The 23531-nt window shown below is 40.5% G+C and overlaps 1 pseudogene; it reads right to left on the bottom strand.

Annotated features, from left to right (window-relative positions):
* Nucleotides 1-10269: 10269 nt before the first annotated feature.
* Nucleotides 10270-11223, bottom strand: LOC129540444 (olfactory receptor 10J1-like; annotated as a pseudogene).
* Between the last annotated feature and the right edge of the window lie 12308 nt (nucleotides 11224-23531).

The following is a 23531-nucleotide window of genomic DNA, read 5'->3' as shown; positions in this document are numbered from 1 at the left end:
ATCAATAACCTCAGATATGCAGATGACACCACTCTTATGGCAGAAAGTGAAGAGGAACTCAAGAGCCTCTTGATGAAAGTGAAAGAAGAGAGTGAAAAGGTTGGCTTGAAACTTAACATTCAGAAAACAAAGATCATGGCATCCAGTCCCATCACCTCATGGGAAATAGATGGAAAAACAGTGGAAACAGTGTCAGACTTTATTTTTTGGGGCTCCAAAATCACTGCAGATGCTGATTGAAGCCATGAAATTAAAAGACGCTTGCTCCTTGGAAGGAAAGTTATGACCAACCTTGATAGAATATTAAAAAGCAGAGACATTACTTTGCCAACCAAGGTCCGTCTAGTCAAGGCTATGGTTTTTCCCGTGGTCATGTATGGATGTGAGAGTTGGACTGTGAAGAAAGCTGATCGCCGAAGAATTGATGCTTTTGAACTGTGGTGTTGGAGAAGACTCTTGAGAGTCCGTTGTACTGCAAGACGATCCAACCAGTCCATTCTAAAGGAGATCAATCCTGGGGGTTCATTGGAAGGACTGATGCTAACACTGAAACTGCAATACTTTGGCCACCTCATGCGACGAGTTGACTCACTGGAAAAGAGTCTGATGCTGGGAGGGATTGGGGGCGGGAGGAGAAGGGGACGACGGAGAATGAGATGGCTGGATGGCATCACCGACTCTGTGGACATGAGTTTGAGTGAACTCCGGGAGTTGGTGATGGACAGGGAGGCCTGGCTGCTGTTATTCATGGGGTCCCTGAGAGTCGGACACAACTGAGCGACTGAACGGAATGGAACTGAACTGAACCAAATCCACCTGTCCATATATCTTTCAGTTCATTTCAGTTCCGTTCAGTCGCTCAGTAGTGTCCGACTCTTTGCGACCCCACGAATCAGCATGCCAGACCTCCCTGTCCATCACCAACTCCCGGAGTTCACTCAAACTCATGTCCATCGAGTCGGTGATGCCATCCAGCCATCTCGTTCTGTGTCGTCCCCGTCTCCTCCCACCCGCAATCCCTCATAGCATCAGACTCTTTTATAGTGAGTCAACTCGTCGCATGAGGTGGCCAAAGTTTTGGAGTTTCAGCTTTAGCATCAGTCCTTCCAATGAACCCCCAGGATTGATCTCCTCTAGAATGGACTGGTTGGATCTCCCTGCAGTCCAAAGGACTCTCAACAGTCTTCTGCATCACCACAGTTCAATAGCATTAATACTTCAGCGATTAGCTTTCTTCACCGTCCAACTCTCACATCCATACATTAGAGGAGTTAATAGAAAAATAAGGTAAAAGACGTAATCGGGCAATTTTGTTCCCCTTTTTAAATTGCCACAGTATCTGAGATGACATCATAATTTGAATTTCTCACTTATAATCTGAATCAATTATTCCAGGATGAATAGTAAAACCCTTAGAAGTCAGACTAGATTGGCCAAGTATAAGGCCGAAGGTTTGTGGTGGTTCAGTTCAGTTCAGTCACTCAGTCGTGTCCGACTCTCCGCGACCCCATGAATTACAGCACGCCAGGCCTCCCTGTCCATCACCAACTCCCAGAGTACACTCAAACTCATGTCCACAGAGTCGGTGATGCCATCCAGCCATCTCAGTCTCCGTCGTCCCCTTCTCCTCCCGCCCCCAACCTTTCCCAGCATCAGAGTCTTTTCCAGTGAGTCAACTCGTCGCATGAGGTGGCCAAAGTATTGCAGTTTCAGCTTTAGCATCAGTCCCTCCAATGAACATCCAGGATTGATCTCCTTTAGAATGGACTGGTTGGATCTCCTTGCAGTATAAGGGACTCTAAGGGTACATAAAGTCTGCTAGTTATTCTAGAAGGGACTGCTTGAGGAATAAGAAGAAAATCATTCAGGACTGGTATATTGACAGCAGCACTGCCAGATGTTGAAGGCTTGAGGTAAAAGATGGAGTTTGCCCGTGGCTTTTGTTGATGGGGACCTGGGGAGTCCCCATCTTTGAGTTTCCCAAAATAGGGTTACCTTCAACATCATACTTAGATAGACATTTTTTAGCCCAATGTACCCCTTTATGACATTGAGGGCACACCCCTAGAGGTTTTTTTAGTAGTTTAATTTTTTTCTGTGTTTTTTTTAGGGCAATCCTTTTTAAAATGGCTTTTAACCCCACAAACAAAACATCCTTCATTCCCCTTTTTAAAAGCAGTAGCCATTGTTTCAGCTAGTATTTGCATTTTCTGAGTTTCTGATCCTAAGTTGCAACAAGCTTTTAAATAATCAATAACATTCCCAGCCTCACGAATCGGTACCATAGCACTCTGACATTCCTGATTTGCATTCTCATATGCAAGCAGTTTTTCTAATTGCACTCTGGCCTCCTCTCCAACAACACTACAGGAGATAGCAGCTCCCAGTCTAGCTAAAAAATCAACATAGGTTTCATTAGGCCCTTGTAATATCTTTGTGTCGCCGGCTCCAGCGGCACAGACGCGAGAGACGCCAGTCCCGGCGGTGTAGACGCCAGAGACACCGGCTCGGCGCAACTGACCACACGCAGAAGCGTGGCCAAGAGGAGCTACCCCACGTCCAAGGTAAGGTACAGCGGCTGCAATTTGCTGGAGCAGCTGTGAAGAGATATTCCACTCCCAAGGTAAGAAAAACCCAAATAAGACGGTAGGTATTGGGAGGGGCATTTGAGGGCAGACACACTGAAATCATAAACTCATAAAACTAGTTGATCTGATCATATGGACCACAGCCTGGTCTAACTCAGTGAAACTAAGCCATGCCGTGTGGGGACACCTGAGACGGTTCATGGTGGAAAGGTCTGACAGAATGTGGTCCACTGGAAAACGGAATGGCAAACCACTTCAGTATACTTGCCTTGAGAACCCCATGAACAGTATCAAAAGGCAAAATGATAGGATACTGAAAGGAATTCCCCAGGTCGGTAGGTGCCCAGTTTGCTACTGGAGATCAGTGGAGAAATAACTCCAGAAAGAATGAAGGGATGGAGCTGAAGCAAAACCAATACCCAGTTGTGGATATGACTGGTGATAGAAGCAAGGTCCGATGCTGTAAAAAGCAATATTGCATAGGAACCTGGAATGTTAGGTCCATGAACCAAGGCAAATTGGAAGTGGTCAAACAGGAGATGACAAGAGTGAACGTCAACATTCTAGGAATCAGTGAACTAAAATGGACTGGAATGGGTGAATTTAACTCAAATGACCATTATATCTACTACTGTGGGCAGGAATCCCTTAGAAGAAATGGAGTAGCCATCATGGTCAACAAAAGAGTCTGAAATGCAGTACTTGGATGCAATCTTAAAAATGACAGAATGATTGCTGTTCGTTTCCAAGGCAAAACATTCAATATTACACTAATTCAAGTCTGTGCCCCAACCAGTAATGCTGAAGAAGCCAAAGTTGAACGGTTCTATGAAGACCTACAAGACCTTTTAGAACTAACACCCAAAAAAGATGTTCTTTTCATTATAGGGGACTGGAATGCAAAAGTAGGAAGTCAAGAAACACCTGGAGTAACAGGCAAATTTGGCCTTGGAGCAAGAAATGAAGCAGGGCAAAGGCTAATAGAGTTTTGTCAAGAGAATGCACTGGTCATAGCAAACACCCTCTTCCAACAACACAAGAGAAGACTCTACACATGGACATCACCAGATGGTCAACACCGAAATCAGATTGATTATATCCTTTGCAGCCAAAGATGGAGAAGCTCTATACAGTTATCAAAAACAAGACCAGGAGCTGACTGTGGCTCAGATCATGAACTCCTTCTTGCCAAATTCAGACTTAAATTGAAGAAAGTAGAGAAAACCACTAGACATTTCAGATATGACCTAAATCAAATCCCTTATGATTATACAGTGGAAGTGAGAAATAGATTTAAGGGTCTAGATCTGATAGATAGAGTGCCTGATGAACTCTGGACGGAGGTTTGTGACATTGTACAGGAGACAGGGACCAAGGCCATCCCCATGGAAAAGAAATGCAAAAAAACAAAATGGCTATCTGAGGAGGCCTTACAAATAGCTGTGTAAAGAAGAGAAGCGAAAAGGAAAGATATAAGCATCTGAATGCAGAGTTCCAAAGAATAGAAAGGAGAGATAAGAAAGCAGTCCTCAGCGATCAATGCAAAGAAATAGAGGAAAACAACAGAATGGGAAAAGCAAGAGATCTTTTCAAGAAAATTAGAGATATCAAGGGAACATTTCATGCAAAGATGGGCTCGATAAAGGACAGAAATGGTATGGACCTAACAGAAGCAGAAGATATTAAGAAGAGGTGGCAAGAATACACAGAAGAACTGGACAATAAAGAGCTTCATGACGAAGATAATCATGATGGCGTGATCACTGACCTGGAGCCAGACATCTTGGAATGTGAAGTCCAGTGGGCCTTAGAGAGCATCACTACGAACAAAGCTAGTGGAGGTGATGGAATTCCAATTGAGCTATTTCAAATCCTGAAAGATGATGCTGTGAAAGTGCTGCACTCAATATACCAGCAAATTTGGAAAACTCAGCAGTGGCCACAGGACTGGAAAAGTTCAGTCTTCATTCCAATCAGAAAGAAAGGGAATGCCAAAGAATGCTCAAACTACTGCACAATTGCACTCATCTCACACGCTAGTAAAGTCATGCTCAAAATTCTCCAAGCCAGGCTTTAGCAGTATGTGAACCATGAACTTTTGGATGTTCAAGCAGGATTTAGAAGAGGCATAGAAACCAGAGATCAAATTGTCAACATCTGCTGGATCATGGAGAAAGCAAGGAAGTTCCAGAAAAACATCTATTTCTGCTTCATTGACTATGCCAAAGCCTTTGACTGTGTGGATCACAATAAACTGTGGAAGATTCTGAAAGAGATGGGATTCCCAGACCACCTGACCTGCCTCTTGAGAAACCTGTATGCAGGTCAGGAAGCAACAGTTAGAACTGGACATGGAACAACAGACTGGTTCCAAATAGGAAAAGGAGTACGTCAAGGTTGTATATTGTCACCCTGCTTATTAAACTTATATGCAGAGTACATCATGAGGAACGCTGGGTTGGAAGAAGCACAAGCTGGAATCAAGATTGCTGGGAGAAATATCAATAACCTCAGATATGCAGATGACACCAACCTTATGGAAGAAATTGAAGAGGAACTAAAAAGCCTCTTGATGAAAGTGAAAGAGGAGCGTGAAACGTTTGGCTTGAAGCTCAACATTCGGAAAACAAAGATCATGGCATCTGGTCCCATTACTTCATGGGAAATAGATGGGAAAAAAGTGACAATAGTGTCAGACTTTATGTTTTTGGGCTCCAAAATCACTGCAGATGCTGATTGCAACCATGAAATTAAAAGACTCTTACTCCTTGGAAGGAAAGTTATGACCAACCTAGACAGCATATTAAAAAGCAGAGACATTACTTTGCCAACCGAGGTCCGTCTAGTCAAGGCTATGGTTTTTCCCGTGGTCATGTATGGATGTGAGAGTTGGACTGTGAAGAAATCTGATCGCCAAAGAATTGATGCTTTTGAACTGTGGTGTTGGAGAAGACTTTTGAGAGTCCCTTGGACTTCAAGGAGATCCAACCAGTCCATTCTAAAGGAGATCAATCCTGGGTGTTCATTTGAAGGACTGATGCTGAAGCTGAAACTCCAATACTTTGGCCACCTCATGTGTTGAGTTGACTCACTCGAAAAGAGTCTTATGCTAGGAAGAATTGGGGGTGGGAGGAGACGGGGACAGCAGAGAATGAGATGGCTGGATGGCATCACCAACTCAATGGACATGAGTTTGAGTGAACTCCGGGAGTTGGTGATGGACAGGGAGGCCTGGCGTGCTGTGATTCATGGGGTCGCAAAGAGTGGGACACGACTGAGTGACTGAACTGAACTGAAATGAATATCTTTGTGTAGCTACCTTTAGGTTCCCCTTGAGGAGTAATTTGATCCCAAGTTTCAAGGGCAACTTAATTCAATTGCTCATGCAACAAAGGAGGGCATTTTATCTGCACTTCCACAGAACCAAATTGCTCCATATCGGTTAACATTTCAAAAGTAATTTGATTTTGGGGAGTGCCAGCTTAGAATTGGCATGATCTCGGGCCACATTATGAAACCACATTATCCACTGAAGATATTCTCCTGGTTTAAGAAGAGCTTTTACCAAAATTCCCCAATCATAAGGAATAAAATTTCCAGTAGAAGATGCCATAGCGTTTAGAAGTTCTTTACTGAAAAGCGAATGAGGGCTGTACATAGTTACAGCGTTTTTCATTTGTTGCATGTGAGAAAAATCAGTGCCTTCGTACCGAGGTATTAGTGGCCCTTGAGCATTAACATTTCTTAACACAGGAAAGGCAAAAATATCATTGGCCTCAGAGACTCGAGATTACAAAGCCAGTAAATCAGAAAGCCTTCATCATAAAGGAGAATGAGTGGATAGTCTGTTTTCATAAATATGAGTGTGTGTTAGGGGCTTATCATTTTCATCAAAAAAAGTAGTGTCAAAGAGAGCATCAGAAGAATCATCATCAGATTCATCTTGTTCTCAAATCGAGGGACCTTCGGTTTTGTGCCCATTACAAGAGGAAGGAGAGTGCTTGGGTCAGCTGGAGCAGGGATGGTTGGAAAGTTCTGAAACATTTTATGTTTCTCTAATTGGGCATTTTGTAAAGTTTCATCATCTAATTCACATTGGTATAATAAGCATTCTGCTTGTTGAAGAATATCAGGGGCGAGGTGGGGGGCTAGAATTGCTTTGAAATGGCAAGATCACGGCCTTAATGAGGGCTGGAAATCTATTGGAATATTTTCTCCCCATCTTGCGGCTCATTCAACATTTTCTTTAACCCAGTTCCAAATTTCTAAATCGAAACTGCCTTCATCAGGGAGCCAGGGATTATATTCAGCCACTGTTTGGAGACAAGCCTTTATCCAGTGACACGAAACTGAAAGTCCTTGAACCATAAATAAATGATGAAGTAAAATAGAAAAGTGGTGGGGCTTTCCAGCCATTTGTCCCATAACCCCTCACTTACCAACTTCCGTAGGTGCTAACAGTCACTCCGTCCGCTTGCCAAGGGCATTCACCAGGTCCCTGTTCGGGTGCCAATTGTCACCGTCTTCATAGACCAGGACCTGGGAACTGGAGTCTATGAGAAGAAGGATGCAGGGGACCCAAGTCTCGAGTGAAACAAGGGTACTTCATTTGCAGAAACGCATGCTTATATATCTTCAACAAAATGATTACTCAGCCATTAAAAAGAATGAAATTCCACCAGTTGCAACAAAATGGATAGTCCTTTAAGTAAAAGGTCACTGAAGAGAGTCACTGAAGGGAATCCAAGCAGGTGCTCTTTCCCATGATCTCAGTCCTGAGAACTGCGTGCAGCTCTGCTCATTCCTGTTTCCCCGGAACTGATAAGGAACAGAGAGTCCTTGAGAAACTGCACACGAAGGAAGAAAACAACATATTGGATTCCTTAAAGTTGAATGTCCCCTGGCAGGAGAACAGTCTTGAGAGTCCCTGGTTTTCAAGGAGATCAAACCAGTCAATCCTAAAGGAAATCAGTCTTAAATATTCATTAGAAGGACTGATGCTGAAACCAAAGCTACAATCCTTTGGCCACCGGATGTGAAGAGCCAACTTTTTAGAAAAGACCCTCATGCTGGGAAAGACTGAAGGCAGGAGGAGAAGGGGACATTTGACAGGATGAGATGGTTGGATGGCATCACTGACTCAGTAGATATGAGTTTGAGCAAGCTCTGGGAGATGGTGAAGGACAGGGAAGTCTGGCATGTTGCAGTCCATGGGGTCGCAAAGAGTTGGACACAACTGAGCGACTGAACAACAGCAACAACCAGCACTGCAACAAAGGGCCCCAGGTCCCAGGTCTAGACTGTTCCACCTCCACCAGATCACGATCCACTCAGAAGATAGTGAGGAAGAAAGGGGATGACCAGGACCCTGAGTTTCACTGTTAAGTCATAAAATGACTTAATCACTAAATTGCCCAAGTTTACAGGAAAAAGACTAGTTGACTTTTTCTGGCAGACTTCTGAGTGGGGGTGAGGGGGTGAGCTAGTCCTTTAAATGGGATGAGGCTAGGGGCAGACCTCTTGGGTCAGGGCAGAGGAGTGGCCCAAGTCAGGCCCTTTTACTACCTGCCTTTTTCAGGCAGATCGGGAGCTCAGAATTACAAAGCAGACTGAATTGCAGAACAGTTTTAAAGTTAGGTTTTTATGTGCTGTAGCCTATATAGCCTATAAAATACATAATCACTTTATAGATTTTATTTGATATTTCTGTATTTTAAAAATATTTTGAAATGAGAATGCTGTGTATTCATATATATCTTATGTATCTTTTAATAAATAGATTAGTATAATAATTTTGACTTGCTCAGTAATTATCAATATTGACCACTATATTTTGACTCAGCACCTACTTATTTAATCACAAATTGAGTCTAAAGTTCACCTTGATTCTTTTTTTAAATTATTTTTCAGATGAGGAACAGTACGTTGTCTTCTATCATTCCATTTCTAACTCAGTTGCTTTAATTTTATGCAAGTTTTCAAGTCAAAAGTCCTTTAGCGTTGACTTTTTTTTCAGATTTTTAAGACTGATAAAACTACCTAATTTATCAGAAAGGTGCTATGCTGATTCTTTTCATATTTCCATTTAATTCTGTTTCTTTGCCTTTGTGAATTTACATGTAAAAGGCAGGAGAGGACCCAACATGAGCAGGCTTTTCTAAACTCTGGCTCCTCCTGACCATCCCCTTGCCCTTCTGGCTTCTCTCCTATCACAAGAAGTTCCAATTTGGATCTGGTTCTAATTTTTCTTTCTTCTTAGCTAATTTCATAGCATTCTTTCAATGCTTTGATCTCTCAGCTGTTAGTCTTCTCTTCCTTTGAGCCTGCTATATATCCTGTCCATGAAAGAGGCCTTCTTTAAGCCTCACAAGGACTTTTTCATGTGACTTATCTCTAGCCAGAAGAAGTGAAGCATCAGGCCAAGTCACGTAAGCTCCAAGCGCGTCATATGTGGTTAGTACTTCTCTCCACTCAACTTCTTCACTTCCCACAACCCTGGTTTCTTTTCCTTTGAAGTCCTGCATGCTTGAAAATATTCTCTCTAGAGAGATTTTAGCTCACTGTAAACCCATTTCCTAAAAGGTATTTCACTTTATCGTATTAAAACACAAGACACTTAGATTTCTGCACAGTATCCTTCCTAGTGACCACTTGTTCAAGCATCCAATTCATGTTAGAAGATTCAGTAAAGTGGTGATTTTAATGTGGTTTATACCACCTTAAAAAGTGAACCGGTCACTTTAAATTTGAGATTGATCTTGGGTGGCCTCGGCCTACAACAACTTGGAGTGGGGATTGGGTTCCCAGAAAGAGATTGAGGCTGGGTTGAGGTGAAGAGAACATCAGATCTTAGCCACTAGACAAGTGGTCAGTGATAAGGGCCCTGGCCCTTTGGCTTTGCAGAAAAGAATCCGCACAAAGAAGGAAAGTAGTAAAGCAAGTAAAGTATTTATTAAGAGGAAAAGAGGACAGAACCTGTGGATAGACACACAGCAGACTTTGAGTTCCCGAGTCACACCCTTGTGGTAGTTTGAATTACTTTTATTGGGTATTTCTTCCAAGTTTCCTTTGGCCAATCTTTTTGATTTGCCTGGTTCACAGTCCATATTTCACATATCTCAGGATCCTCCCATGTGACTGCACACATCTCTTAGCCAAGATAGATTTTACAGAAAATGCATCTGGGTAGAACATCCCTTGACATAACTCTTCTTTGGCTTCCAAGGAGTCTTTCTGTGCATGTGTAGCCAAGGAGATCTCCTGACTTCAAGAATGAAAAATATGTGGTCTGGGTGGGGCCCAGCCTCCTCCTTTAATTGTCCTGCTATTCTCAACTTGGAGTTTCAACCCAAAGGGAATGAATCCCAAATAGCTTTACCATGGGGAGAGGGAAGAGACTCATCTACCTCCTGCCTCAAGATGAACATGAGATCGCATTCTGATCTTAAAATTATCTCCTGCAATAGGGCCAGTGTGTGTTTATTTACAGGTCTGTGGAGTGACTTGTGTTTTTATTATGCTAACAAAGAGGCTGAGGAAGTGAAGTCATTCGTTAGAGGCTTGCCCTTCAGCTTCATTTTTGCCCTGGCCCTGTATATGATGTATGAAACTTCGCCAAACATTAGAAATACTGTCTCTGTAACTTAACCGGTATAGACTTTCTCCTGGAAGGCATGCACACCTATTTGGGTAGAGATCGCATCTTAGGAAAAGGATTTCTACCCACCACTCTCTGCAGAGTATCCTGGACTTCTTTGTTTCTTAGACTATACACAGCAGGGTTTAGTAAAGGTGTTATGACAGTGTAGGTCACTGAGATAAGTTGATCCAGATCTTCAGTATTCTCTGACTTGGGCTTGAAGTAGACAATGGAGGCACAGCTATAGTGGATAATGACTGCAGTGAGGTGGGAGGTGCAGGTTTCAAAGGCCTTCTTCTGGTCCTCAACTGAGGCAATCTTGAGAATGGTGGAGATAATGAGGATGTAGGAGGTGAAGAAGAAGATGGCAGGGCCTGTGATGGCCAAGAAACTGATAATTAAGGTCAGGATATCATTGATGATTGGGGTAGCACAGGCCAGGTCCAACACAGGTCAAGCATCACGGAAGAAATGCTCAATCAGTCCCTTTCAAATGGGCAATCTGAAAATAGCCACAGCCTGAACCAGTGAGAGTGAGAACCCCATGGCACCGACTAAGAACACCAGCATGGCACAGACCCTCCAGTTCATGATGACTGAGTAACGAAGTGGGTTACAGATAGCCACATAGCGATCATACCCCATTACTGCCAACAAGAGGCAGTTGGTGATGGCAAAGCTAAGAAAGAAAAACTGCTGAGGCCTACAGCCCTCCAGGGAAATGGATTGGCTCAGACCTACAAGGCTGAAAAGCATGCATGGGATGATGACAAGGGAGTAGAAAGTCTCAGATGTAGATAGGCCACTTAGAAAGAAGTACATGGGTGTGTGGAGGTGATGGTCTATATGGATAGAAGCCACAATGATGGCATTACCAGCCAGAGTTAGCATGTACAGGATAAGAAACACCATGAGGAGTATGAGCTGATGCTCTTGGAAGTTGGAGAAACCTTGGAAAATAAACTCTCTTACCTCTCTGTGGCTGGCTGTCCTCATTGGAGATCTCAGGGCCAAAAAACAAAGAGAAAGTCAGCACCATCTCTTGGTGCTGCCCTACCCTCTGGTGAGCACATTGTCTAGAGTAAAGATTCAATACCACAAAGATTCAGTTCAAAATTTCATGAACCAACTGCCTTTTCCAGAGATGTGGCAGACTAGGTCCTGGAACCAGAATAAGAGATACAGAAAACTTAAAAGCTATTTAAAAGCTTGAGGTAAAGCATTATTTTCAGGTACTTCTGGGTCATTTAAAAAATGACAACCTATGTATGACCCATGAAATTGGTTTCAAAATTTTCTTAAAACTGTATTTTCTGTAGACCACAATCTCAGCCCACAACGTAATTAAGCTAGAAATTGTCACAAAAAGGAACTTTAAAACTTACAAATATTTGATACTCTAACCAACAGTTCAAAGAGGAACTAATAATGGAAGTTAAACAGTATTTAGAATTAAAGAATAATAAGAGAATCAGCATTAAGAAGATTATTAGATTGAACTTTGTAGTTTGCTTTTTTGCTACTTTTATAAAAGGCTGAAAATTAGTGAGTAGAGCATCCACCCTCAGTTCAATTCAGTTCAGTTGCTCAGTCATGTCTGACTCTTCATGACCCCATGAATCACAGCACACCAGGCCTCCCTGTCCATCACCAACTCCCGGAGTTTACCCAAACTCATGTCCATCGAGTCAGTGATGCCATCCAGCCATCTCATTCTCTGCCATCCCCTTGTCCTCCTGCCCCCAATCCCTCCCAGCATCAGGGTCTTCTGCAATGAGTCAACTCTTCGCATGAGGTGGTCAAAGTATTGGAGTTTCAGCTTTAGCATCAGTCCCTCCAATGAACACCCAGGACTGATCTCCTTTAGAATGGACTGGTTGGATCTCCTTGCAGTCCAAGGAACTCTCAAGAGTCTTCCCCAACACCACAGTTCAAAAGCATCAATCTTCGGTGCTCAGCTTTCTTCACAGTCCAACTCTCACATCCATACATGACTACTGGAAAAACCATAGCCTTGACTAGATGGGCCTTTGTTGGCAAAGTAATGTCTCTGCTTTTTAATATGATATCTAGGTTGGTCATAGCTTTGCTTTCAAGGAGTAAGCGTCTTTTAATTTCCTGGCTGCAATCAGCATCTGCAGTGATTTTGGAGCCCCCCAAAGTAAAGTCTGACACTGTTTCCACTGTTTCCCCATCTATTTCCCATGAAGTGATGGGACCAGATGCCATGATCTTAGTTTTCTGAATGTTGAGCTTTAAGCCAACTTTTTCACTCTCCTCTTTTACTTTCCTCAAGAGGCTTTTTAGATCCTCTTCACTTTCTGCCATAAGGGTGGTGTCATCTGCATGTCTGAGGCTATTGATGTTTCTCCCACCAGTCTTGATTCTGGCTTGTGCTTCTTCCAGCCCAGTGTTCTTCATCATGTACTCTGCATATAAGTTTAATAAGCAGGGTGTCAATTTACAGCATTGATGTCAATTTACAGCATTTACTCCTTTTCCTATTTGGAACCAGTCTGTTCCATGTCCAGTTTTAACTGTTGCTTCCTGACCTGCATATAGTTTTCTCAAGAGGCAGGTAAGGTGGTCTGGTATGCCCATCTCTTTCAGAATTTTCCACAGTTTATTGTGATCCACACAGTCAAAGGCTTTGGCAGAGTCAATAAAGCAGAAATAGATGTTTTTTCTGGAAATCTCTTGCTTTTTCCATGATCCAGCGGATGTTGGCAATTTGATCTCTGGGTCCTCTGCCTCTTCTAAATCCTGCTTGAACATCTGGAAGTTCACAGTTCACGTATTGCTGAAGCCTGGCTTGGAGAATTTTGAGCATGACTTTACTAGCGTGTGAGATGAGTGCAATTGTGCTGTAGTTTGAACATTCTTTGGCATTGCCTTTCTTTGGGATTGGAATGACGATTGACATTTTCCAGTCCTGTGGCCACTGCTAAGTTTTCCAAATTTGCTGGCGTATTGAGTGCAACACTTTCACAGCATCATCTTTTAGGATTTGAAATAGCTCCACTGGAATTCCATCACCTCCACTAGCTTTGTTCATAGTGATGCTTTCCAAGGCCCACTTGACTTCACATTGCAAGATGTCTGGTTCTAGGTCAGTGATCACACCATCGTGATTATCTGGGTCATGAAGATCTTTTTGTACATCCACCCTAAGAAGTTATAAATACAAAATTAAAAAAAGAAAGTAGAAGTAAAAAAATGATACAATGTTATCAATATATAAAAGAATGATAAAACAGATAAGATCCAAAAGGGTAAAAATTTATAAACTTTAGGAAAACCGCTAGTGAAACTGACAAGGGAGAAAAAAAAAACAAAAGAAGGACACAAACTCAAGTAGAATTAATAATGAGACACAAAGACAGAACTTTCAGACACAAAAAGATGAAAAGCAATTTTATGAAAAACTTTGTCTCAATACATTTTAAACTTCAATGAAATGGATATATTTCTAGAAAAAAAATTACTTACCAATTTTGAATTAAGAAGAAGACTGAAAACTATTTTAAGAAATAAAGACAGTAGTGAAAAGTCTACAAATAAACCTCCAGGCCAAGAACAATTTACCAATAACAATTTACAACATTCAAGGGTAAGTTAATTTCAATCTTAAGACTGAAATAGTTTAATCTCTTATGGGTAACAAAAAAAGAAGGTGTAGGGGAGCAAAATTTGCCACCCCCAAGATGTGTCTCTTTAGCATGAAGATTAATTTAGGCTGATATTTTTAAGGTCCAAGAACTCAGGAAGAATCTTTGACCTTCCCCCTAAATGCCTAAAAGGTTGTAGATGGAGGACTTGTTCCAGGAAGAGAGCCGTCACTATAGATAACTATGGTGTGAACCAAGTATGGTAGGTAGAGAGAAACCTAGTAAAGTCAGCTCATTAAAATTTCTCTGTCCTGTTGTTTCTGCCTGGCCCAGCAAACATTTGTTTACCGAACATTTGCTTTTCTTGTGAATTGTGGATTGTCTTGTTCTTCTTGGAAGTCCCAAATCACTACCCTCAACATCCTCTTTTTTCTTTAGCTGAACATGATATTCAAGGTGAGGGTTTCAGTCATTTTGGTGAGTTATTCAGTCTTCCTGAATCTCTCACATATGTACTTGCTATTTAACTTTGTTTGATTTTCTCTCACTAATATATCTCAGGTCAGTTTAATTCTTAGACCAGTCAGAAGAAACTAGAAGGATAGAATAAAATTTCTTTCTCCCTGATAAGGGAATACTCCTAACCCCATTTTATTAAGCTGGAATTATCTTGATACCAAATTTATGAGGGCAATCTCACTCATAGAAATAGATGCAAAACTCTCAAGCAAAATTTCACCAGGCCAAATTCAACCATGTGTAAAATGGGTATATGACCAAGCTGGTTTTATTTTAGGATGCTAAGCTTGTTTAACATTAAACAGTCCAATTACATTTTTCCTCAAATGAATTGTTTAAAGGAAAAGAGACATGATTATTTCAGTAGCTGCCAAAAAAGCATTTTTAAAATTCAGTGTCTACTTATAAGAACCCTTAGTAAACAAAGAATAAAAGATTTTCTTTTAACTGATAAAGCATATGTACAGCAATTCTTCAGCCAGCGTATACTTAAAGGTGAAATACTGAAGGATTCTTTTTAAGATTAAGAACAAGATAAGGGTGACTATTTTATCTACTTCTATTCAACACTGAAAATTGAATATTCTAGTTAGCCCAGTAAGGCAAGAAAAAAGGAATTAAAGATACAAGGATTGAGAAGAAAGAAATTCTTTGTAGATGATGTGATTGTGAATGTAGAAAATCCAGAAGAAGCTACGGATAAACTATTAGAATTATTAACAGAGTCTAACAAACTTTCTGGTACAAAATTTATATATAAAAATTCATCACACTTCTGTACTTAAGTTGATAGAAAATTAAATTTAAAAGAGGTATAATTTATGGTAGCTTAAAATAGAAAATACCTAGGAATAAAGACCTTTATTAAGAAAGTTATAAAACTTTAATAATAAACACTAAAGTTGACTGAAATGAATGGAGCAGTACACCATGCTTATGAATTGGAAGGTTTAATATTACAAAGATTTCAATTAATCAAAACTCCTGAGCAACTCAATCAGAATCCCAAATGGATTGTTTTTGGTTCATTGTTTGCCAGATTGACAACTGATACTAAAATGTATATGGAAGTACAAAGAGAAGCCTAAACACTCTTAAAGAAGAAAAGCAAGAGTAGAGGGTTTGTCTTTCAAATACTGTTGCTTATTCTACGGTTATAGGAATTAAGAAGATGTGGTATTATCACAGGGATAAACAATCACACCAGTGGGGGGAAAAATTGAGTTCTGAAATACAGAAGCTATTTGCACCAGAGCTGGCTTTGCAGATTGGTGGAAAGCACAGAGTCATCAATTAATAGACCTGGAATAGCTGGTTTACCCATATGGGAAAAACTGAAATTAGATGAGCCTACAACATCCGCTGGATCATGGAGAAAGCAAGAGAGTTTCAGAAAAACATCTATTTCTGCTTCATTGACTATGCCAAAGCCTTTGACTGTGTGGATCACAATAAACTGTGGAACATTCTGAAAGAGATGGGAATCCCAGACCACCTGACCTGCCTCTTGAGAAACCTGTATGCAGGTCAGGAAGCAACAGTTAGAACTGGACGTGGAACAACAGACTGGTTCCAAATAGGAAAAGGTGTACGTCAAGGTTGTATATTGTCACCTTGCTTATTTAACTTATATGCAGAGTACATCATGAGGAAAGCTGGGTTGGAAGAAGCACAAGCTGGAATCAAGATTGCTGGGAGAAATATCAATAACCTCAGATATGCAGAGGACACTACCCTTATGGCAGAAAGTGAAGAGGAACTCAAAAGCCTCTTGATGAAAGTGAAAGAGGAGAGTGAAAAGGTTGGCTTGAAGCTCAACATTCAGAAAACTAAGATCATGGCATCTGGTCCCATCACTTCATGGGAAATAGATGGAGAAACAGTGGAAACAGTGTCAGACTTTGTTTTTTTGGGCTCCAAAATCACTGCAGATGCTGATTGCAGCCATGAAATTAAAAGACGCTTGCTCCTTGGAAGGAAAGTTATGACCAACCTTGATAGTATATTAAAAAGCAGAGACATTACTTTGCCAACCAAGGTCCGTCTAGTCAAGACAATGGTTTTTCCCGTGGTCATGTATGGATGTGAGAGTTGGACTGTGAAGAAGGCTGATCACCGAAGAATCGATGCTTTTGAACTGTGGTGTTGGAGAAGACTCTTGAGAGTCCCTTATACTGCAAGGAGATCCAACCAGTCCATTCTAAGGGAGATCAATCCTGGATGTTCATTGGAGGGACTGATGCTAAAGCTGAAACTGCAATACTTTGGCCACCTCATGCGACGAGTTGACTCACTGGAAAAGACTCTGATGCTGGGAAAGGTTGGGGGCGGGAGGAGAAGGGGATGACGGAGAATGAGATGGCTGGATGGCATCACCGACTCTGTGGACATGAGTTTGAGTGTACTCTGGGAGTTGGTGATAGACAGGGAGGCCTGGCGTGCTGTGATTCATGGGGTCGCGGAGAGTCGGACATGACTGAGCGACTGAACTGAACTGAACATCATTAAAGAGGAGGGCATGGCAACCCACTCCAGTATTCTTGCCTGAAGAATCCCAGAGACAGAGGAGCCTGGCAGGCTACAGTCCATAGGTTCACAAAGAATCGGACATGGCTGAAGCAACTTTAGCATGCACACCATTAAAGGACTTCCCAGGTGGCTCAGTGGTAAAGACTCCGCCTGCCAATGCGGGAGACACAGGATATGCTGGTTCAATCCCTGGGTTGGGAAGATCCCCTGGAGAAGGAAATGGCACCTCACTCTAGTATTCTTGCCTGGAGAATCCCATAGAAGAGGAGCCTAGCAGCCTATAGTCCACAGGATCACAGTCAGACATGATTGAATAACTGAGCACGAGCATGCACACCTTTAAAAAAAAATTGGTTTAAGATGTATTAAAATGTAAAAACAAACAAACAAAACATCCTATGAAACGTCTAGAAGATAATATATGAGAATATTTTTAAAATTTGAGATAGTGAAAAATACAAAACATAAAAGAAAATAATGATAAATTTTATCCCATGAAAAATTAACATCTATTTTTCAAAATAAATCAAAAGAAAAGGAAAAGGTAGAAACAGGAAAAGCATTCACAATAAAAATAACAGATAAAATACTAACACCTGGAACTTGTAAAAATCAGAAGGAGAAGGTTAGCTTAATATAATAATAGGTTAAAAAGAAAACAACAGGGATTTTGTATGAGGAAACACAATTGGCATGTGGACAGATTTTTAATATTGTTAATAGCCAGAGAACATAAGACCACAGACTACAAGTTAAGACCACAGTCCATTTCATACTTATCAGATTACAAAACATCAAAACTATCACAGATACAGTGCAATGGAAGCTCTGGTTCCCTAATAAAAGGAATGTAAATTGATAAAAATTGATATAATTATTTTTAAAAAGAGATATTACCTGTCAGAGCTAAAAATGAACACATCCTATGCAATTCTATCATTAGATATTTAGCCCAGAAAAGCTAAAGAGTTACAAGCAAGAAGATTATAGCAAGTTTGTTTATTGTTGAAAAATAAAACTGAAACAAACCAAGTATTTTCAAAAGCAGAAAGGATATTTGAATTGAAGTCAATTCTTACAGTGAAGTATTATAGAACAGTGAATGAATTAATTGTGAAACAGGGGTGGGCAAACTACAGCCCACAGGTCAGCTGTTTTTGTAAGTAAGGCTTTATTGGAACACAGTCCCATCCATTTTTATGTATTATGTATAATGTATAACTGCTTTTGCACGAACATAGTGGAGTTAAATAGAGGCAATAAAGATTGTCTGGACTACACAGACTAAAAAGAGGCAACAAAGACTGTATGGCTTACACAGACTAAAATATTTACTAGCTGATCCTTTACAGAATAAGTTTGCTGACTCCTTAAAGGAACAAATTACATTTTCACAAATCAACATAGATGAATCTCAAATCATAATGTTGAATAATAGAAGCTAACCAAAGTCTGTATACATATGTTTGTGTGGGTTCATTCCATTTATTGAGCTTCCCCAGTAGCTCAGCAGTAAAGAAACTGCCTGCCAAAGCAGGAGACATAAAAGACACGGGTTCAATCCCCTGGGATTAGAAGATCCCCTGGAGGAGCGCATGGCAACCCACTCCAGTATTCTTCCCTGGAGAATCCCATGGACCTCCAGAGAAGCCTGGCAGGCTACAGTCCATATGGTCGCAAAGACACAGACACAACTGAAGTGACTTAGCACACATGCATACATTCTATTTATTTAATTTTCCAAAGAAGGCAAGATTAAATAATATATCATTTAGAAATAATAATAAGTTCTTCAAAGCAGTATGTTCTTTAAAAACATGAGAAATTTAAAATGTGGACATTCTTTAACCTAAAATTCATGATAGTGACTATTTGGCATATATTGAAGTATTTGAAAGGAGCATATGTGAGACTTCTAGTTTTATGGCGACTTTCTGTTTCCTAGCTTAGGCAGAGGGTACCTAGGTATTTGTTTTATTATTTTTCTTAAAACGTGCATTTGTTTTATATACTCTTTTTAATGCAAACCATATTTTACAATAAAAATTTTAGTGTTATGCATCAAATGTTCATGATATTGTTAAATGGAAGAAATATCAAAATAGTAAAGGTCATGTGATACTGTAATGAAAAACAAAGATACATGAAAAGCAAAGATACATACCCATATAAATGTGGATACATATATATAGACAAAAGATTTAGAATACAGAAGTGATTATATGTGATATTGATAAACAATTAGTAGTATAATATTTTTAAACTATCAATATATTGCATAGCTTTTAAATTATGCATAAGAAAATTTTTTATTTCAATGGAAAATAATGGTTAAAAAGCAGGATATGATATGGTATATGCAGAATTATCTCAACTAATTAAAAGCATAGAATACAGAGAAAGCTAAATGGAAATCATCTAAATGTTAGTAGTACACAATTCTGCATGCTATAACTCATGGTATAAATTTCTACTGTCTCTTGAATTTTGCAAAGTGTCCATGATGAGTATGTACTATGCAGGTAGTGGGTGGAGGATAAGTTCAATTTTTTTAAACTTGAGGTTATTCTTATCACCATCTTTTCATGAAAGTATCCCTCCAGTCTTAGTTCTGTTGGTGTTTTTCATTCTCATGTGATGGCGCTTATCACATTTAGTTGAAATTATTTATCTGACTTTTGAACTATATTGTAGGCTTTTTGATGACAGAGATAATGAAAGTGTTGAAAGTGCTGCTGATTCAGTCGTGTCTGACTCTTTGCAGCCCCATAGCTTATAGCCCTCCCAGGCTCCTCTTTGCCCATGGAATTTTCCAGGCAAGAATACCGGAGTGGGTTGCCATTTCCTCCTCCAGGCAATCTTCCAGACCCAGGAATTGAACATGTGTCTCTTGCATTGGCAGGCGTGTTCTTTACCACTAGTGTCACCTGGGAAGCCTCTTATAGCACAGATCATATTTAGTCATTTCCGTATACCCAGAACCTAGCCTAATATTTGCCCTCTCTTAAACTGAACTGAACTGAACTGAACTGAAGCTGTTGATAACTATGTGAACCAATAATTGAAGTGATACTCTTGAGGTACATCTAGTCTGGGGGAGGAGACCCATACCTTTGCCAGATATATTCAGCAGTGCTGCCTTGGGTACATGGAAACTAGGACAAAATGAAGTCAGAATCTAGACTTAGTCCCATTAAGTAGTAAAAACTGAGAAACTGCCAGAGAAAAAAAGACATGAGTGAACAATACAGGAAAAAATGAAAAAACATTATTATTAAGAAGGTGCTGATTCAGTTGCTAAGTCATGTCTGACTCTTGCAACCCCTTAGACTGTAGCCTGCCAGGCTCCTCTGTCCATGGGACTCTCCAGGAAAGAATACTGGAGTGATTGCCATTTCCCTTTCCAGGAAAGAATACTGGGGTGGTTGCCATTTCCTTCTCCAGGCAAGAATATGGAGTGGTTGCCATTTCCTTCTCCAGGGGCTCTTCCTAACCCAGAAATCAAACCCTGGTCTCCTGAATTGTAGGCAGATTCTTTACCAACTGAACTACAAGGGACTTTCCATTATTAAGAAAGGACATAGATAATTCATCTGGGGTTAGTTTTCCAATCCTTAAACAAACTTTTGTTGAACAGCTCTTTTCTCCAAAAATATGGTAGAAAATTATAGGAATTTTGGTCATTTTATAGTTTCCTTTATTCTTCAAAGTAATGAAACATCTACTGCTCAATAATAAATATGTTGTAGAAATGTGATGATGCTTAGTTCAAAAAAGGATAAAAGTGTTGTCTAATACCACGTATTTAGCTCATGGCAGAGAAGACTTGGGAACCCAGCTATTTTTAGCTTGTACTCTGAGTCCTCTGTTCTTAAAAGTCCTCAATACTGGAGGGAAGATGATGTCCTTTCCGTCTCAGCTGAGATACCATTACATGTAACACTGATAGACAGAAGTTGATGAGCCTTCTGTAGGAAGATATTAAAAAGCAGAGGAAACCACTTTATCTTCTTCTGGATTGCTTTCATATCTCTGTGCAGAGACAAGGATATGGGTTGATATGTATTACCCAATTTCCTGTTAGTTCCTAACACAGCTAGAAGGGCAAGTCTCAGAAGAAAACTGTATTTCTTCTGCTGCAAGACTAGCATCTATCTGTCTAGAAACCCCAGCTCCAGCCCCATTCATATCCATGTACACATCATACACACATACCCACCCCACCACACATACACACAGATTATGTAAAGCATATTTCTCTGGAAGTAGTCATCTAGATGCCCCTGTGTTACGTTGCTGGATGGAAGCAGAGCAGGGAACCTAATCCAAGATTGAGCAAAACAAGTAGGGGAGTCAAAACAACATATAGACCTCAAACACTGATGGAACAATAAAGTTGGCCCTTAGACTCTGAATGTCTGAGTTAATTTGTAAATGCAAATGCAAAAACAACACTTGATTAAAATATAGTATATACTGTCCTCTTAAGACAGTCAGCACAACTTAAAGCTTAGAAATTACCCTACAAGGAAATAAAATATGTACTCCCATTCATGTATGGTTGTGAGAGTTGGACTGTGAAGAAGGCTGATCGCCGAAGAATCGATGCTTTTGAACTGTGGTGTTGGAGAAGACTCTTGAGAGTCCCTTATACTGCAAGGAGATCCAACCAGTCCATTCTAAAGGAGATCAATCCTGGATGTTCATTGGAGGGACTGATGCTAAAGCTGAAACTGCAATACTTTGGCCACCTCATGCGACGAGTTGACTCACTGGAAAAGACTCTGATGCTGGGAAAGGTTGGGGGCGGGAGGAGAAGGGGACGACGGAGAATGAGATGGCTGGATGGCATCACCGACTCTGTGGACATGAGTTTGAGTGTACTCCGGGAGTTGGTGATGGACAGGGAGGCCTGGCGTGCTGTGATTCATGGGGTCGCGGAGAGTCGGACACGACTGAGCGACTGAACTGAACTGAACTGAACTGAACTCCCATTCTAAAGATGGATAACTTGAAGCTTGGAAATATTAACTACTTGTCAGACTCATATATCTAGTAACTGGTAAGACCAGGTGTGAAGCGCTGTATGTGTGACTCCAGATTCTACATGCCTTCACTGAATCAAAACTTTACTGATGAATATTCAGGAATGAGGTGCAGCTTGGAGGGGAAGAAGACAACAGCTGTATGAAAAATGTCTGACCCTCAGTCTTATTTACTCAAAAGATAACAGGGACTTTAGTGGTAGATGAAAACTCTGGCATTATGAAGGTTTTCCAATTTACTATCTCTTCCTCCATGATTTTAAACAGATTCTTCCATTATTTAAAAATCAAACTTATGAGGATATTCTATTCCACTTTATAGGCACTTGGTCTCAAAAAAATCATCATGCAAAACACAGGCAAAGTATGAAACTCTAAGTTTAAGAAAATCATCAGAAAACCAGAATGAGAAAAGAAAGAAACTCAGAAAATTTAAAACCTCTTTTTTTTTTCCCTACCAGCCACCACTTACTTCTTGCAAAGTTGGCAAAGGATATGAGAGAAGCTCTTTTTTCTTTTTTTTTAACATTTCTTTAAAAAAATTTTTTTTATTTTTTATTATTTTTATTAATTTAATTAATTTATTTTACTTTACAATATTGTATTGGTTTTGCCATACATTGACATGAATCCACCATGGGTGTACTTGTGTTCCGAATCCTGAACGCCCCTCCCACCTCCCTCCCAATCCCATCCCTCTGGGTCATCCCAGTGTACCAGCCCTAGCGCCCTGTATCATGCATCAAACCTGGACTGGCGATCCATTTCATATATGATATTTTACATGTTTCAATGCCATTCTCCCATATCATCCCACCCTCACCCATTCCCACAGAGTCCAAAAGACTGTTCAGTACATCTGTGTCTCTTTTGCTATCTCGCATACAGAGTTATCATTACCTTCTTTATAAATTCCGTATATATGCGTTAGTATACTGTATTGGTGTTTTTTCTTTCTGGCTTACTTCACTCTGTATAATAGGCTCCAGTTTCATCTACCTCATTAGAAATGATTCAAATGTATTCTTTTTAATGGCTGAGTAATATTCCATTGTGTATATGTACCAAGGCTTTCTTATCCATTCCTCTGCAGATGGACATCTAGCTTGCTTCCATGTCCTGGTTATTATAAGTCGTGCTGCGAAAATAAACTCAAAATGGATTAAAGGTCTAAACATAAGACCAGAAACTATTAAACTCTGCATATAAGTTAAATAAGCAGGGTGACAATATACAGCCTTCAGTTCAGTTCAGTTCAGTCGCACAGTCATGTCCGATTCTCCGCGACCCCATGAATCACAGCACGCCAGGCCTCCCTGTCCATCACCAACTCCCGGAGTTCACTCAAACTCATGTCCACAGAGTCGGTGATGCCATCCAGCCATCTCATTCTCTGTCATCCCCTTCTCCTCCCGTCCCCAACCTTTCCCAGATTCAGAGTCTTTCCCAGTGAGTCAACTCGTTGCATGAGGTGGCCAAAGTATTGCAGTTTCAGTTTTAACATCAGTCTTTCCAATGAACACCCAGGATTGAGTTCCTTTAGAATGGACTGGTTGGATCTCCTTGCAGTCCAAGGGACTCTGAGGAGTCTTCTCCAGCACCA

Source organism: Moschus berezovskii, chromosome 4, assembly GCF_049115385.1.
Source record: "Moschus berezovskii isolate FMDL1 chromosome 4, NW_MosBer_1.0, whole genome shotgun sequence".
In the NCBI taxonomy this organism is placed as follows: domain Eukaryota; kingdom Metazoa; phylum Chordata; class Mammalia; order Artiodactyla; family Moschidae; genus Moschus; species Moschus berezovskii.
Note: the sequence above shows the minus strand (reverse complement) of the source record. Positions and strands in the feature narration are given on the sequence as shown.